Here is a 2475-nt window from a genome sequence, read left to right on the forward strand (position 1 = left end):
CCGTCAAGAAAGTGTGTCTCCCCACTACCAAGCATCAAGAGCTCCCGAGGGCCTTGCAGAAGGAAGTCCTCGACAAGACAGATTTCCCTTTCCCTGCTTGCCACACCTCCCCAGGCCTGCCCATGACAGAAATGCCAAGCCCAGCCCCAGGATGTAGGTCCTGAGCTTGTTGGGGCACAGAATTTCTTGAGAATTCTAAGGAAAGTCAGGAACTTTTCCTTAGAAAAACCAGTATGCCCTCAAAATTCAGCTCCAATTTCTAGGGGTAGAGGGGAATCTCTGAACCCCAGGCTAAGAACCCCTTTTCTAGTATGCTGACTTCTCCATAAGAATGACCATAACCAGTCTCAAAATTCAGCTCCAATTTCTAGGGATGGGGGGAATCTCTGAACTCCAGGCTAAGAACCCCTTTTCTGGTATGCTGACTTCTCCATAAGAATGACCATAACCAGGAAATGGGGTCACTGACTCCTGTCCAGGCACGAACTGGACAAATTACACACATTAGTTTAATATTCCTCACAAGAAATCTGAATGTAACACTACTCTCATTTTGCAGATAAGAAAATTGAGTCCCAGGGTCATGGCCTTACTCAAGTACACAGAGCAAGGTTTAATGAATAGTTTCTGTCCTTCCCTTCACTTAGAAGAGCTCTTCGAGTCCTCTCTCTGCCCCCTTGTGAGATGAATGAATGGGTGAATGAATGGATGAATGGATGGATGAATGGATGAATGGATGGATGAATGGATGAATGGATGGATGGATGGATGAATGGATGGATGAATGGTCTGTCATGGGCTCAGGAGCAGGGCTGCAGGTGGGTTCAGCCGAGGGGAACAGAGAACAGGGCCACTGGTGATGCAGGGGTGTTAGGCTCTGACCCCGTTTCCATTGCTGCCCCTCAGTCCATGTCCTATTCCCCTCCTGCCTGCCAGGGCTGCCCCGGACTCTGGGACATGTGTCTACAGGTGTGAGTGTCCCTCAGAGCACAGGCCCACTGCAGAAGGCAGCAGACACTGATGGCCACTGCGGCCAAGGTTGGGGCATCCATACCGAGATGAATGATCACTCCACAAGGAAGCCACCTTGGACACGAGGGACGGCCTGTTCTAGTGCTCACTTGGAAGCAAGTATGTGGAGGAGGTCAAAGTACTGACAGCTGTATCGAGAACATTTTGTGTCACCAGTGGGCGCAGCCCAGCCCAAGGTAGGGCCCCCCTGAGATGAAAGTTATTGTAATCCACCTCTTGGTCACCACGGCTGACTGAGTGTCCAGGAAGGCCTGGCACTGGGCCAGGGACTCGGAGGCACAGAATCCTCAGTTGCCTCATCGAGGTGAGGGCTCCATGGTCAGCCCCATTCTGCAGGTTGGGAAACTGAGGCCCAGAGAAGACAGGCGACCTGTTTCCTGCCAGCAAGTGGCAGCTCCGGGAGTCCCAGCCTGGACTCCTGCTCCTCAAGCCTGTGCTCTGAATCTCTGGGCTCATCCCCAACCTTGACCCCATGGGCTTCTCATCCTCCCACACTGCCCTCCCTCCCCCTCATCACAAAAACCTTTTGTCTTGCTCTCAGGGACAGACCAGTGTCCCCCTAATTGGTTCCTCTGCTTCCTACCTGTCCTCCCAGTCCACCCTCCCGTCAGCCGTCTCTCTGAGATCCCCCTGGGTCCTGTTATTCTCTGGCTTAAAAGGCTTTGAAAGTCAAGAGGTGAGGGGGCAAATGGGAAGCTTTCGATAACCATCCAAGCCTTAAAAAACAAGGCGGGACTCTCCAATCGATTTTTCTGTAAACCGAAGACCGCTCTTAACAAGAGACTATTAATTAAAATAATGACTTTTTTTTTTAAACTTTAAAAATGTCTGTACCCTTGACCCTGCCAACCCCTTTAGGAATTTATTACGAGGAAACGGTCAGACCAGAGGACAGAGTCATATACGAAGATGCTCGCTGCAGTGCCATGTGTCACAGTGAAAAACTGGAAACCCCCTAAGTGGCCAATAATAAGGAAATAGTTAAATAAATGGTGGTGTATCTGTATGGTGTTAAATTTTCTAGTAGCCACATTTTTGAAAAGTCAAAAGGAACAGGTGAAATTAACTTCAACAACAGATTTTAGTTAACTAAAAATATCAAAATTAATCATTTCGACATGTAACCAACATTTTAAAAATTAGCAGTAAGAGAGTGTGCATGTTTTTTCATGTCTTCCAAATCCTGTGTGTAATTTACACCTCCCGCACACCCATCACACCTGCATTTCAAGTGCTTGTAGGCTGGAGGCCCGTGTGGCCAGTGGCTGCAGCCCTGGACAGCGCTGCTCTACAAGGTGAGGTTCCAGCTCCTCAGGTGCGGAGGCAGCTTGGCGACTAGGCTCCGCCCACTTCCGGGGTGCTGTCACGCGCACCCCCTCCAGCCACACAGAACCGCTCCCAGCTCCGGACTCCATTACTCTGCAACCCCGCCCCTTTCTTCAT

The 2475-nt window shown here is 50.1% G+C and overlaps 1 protein-coding gene across 1 annotated transcript in view; it reads right to left on the reverse strand.

Annotated features, from left to right (window-relative positions):
- CNGB1 (cyclic nucleotide gated channel beta 1) overlaps positions 1 to 2475 on the reverse strand; it is a 62956-nt gene that overhangs the window by 22407 nt on the left and 38074 nt on the right. The gene's annotated exons all lie outside the window — the stretch shown is intronic.

This window comes from Pteropus alecto, unplaced genomic scaffold, assembly GCF_000325575.1.
Source record: "Pteropus alecto unplaced genomic scaffold, ASM32557v1 scaffold123, whole genome shotgun sequence".
NCBI lineage: Eukaryota > Metazoa > Chordata > Mammalia > Chiroptera > Pteropodidae > Pteropus > Pteropus alecto.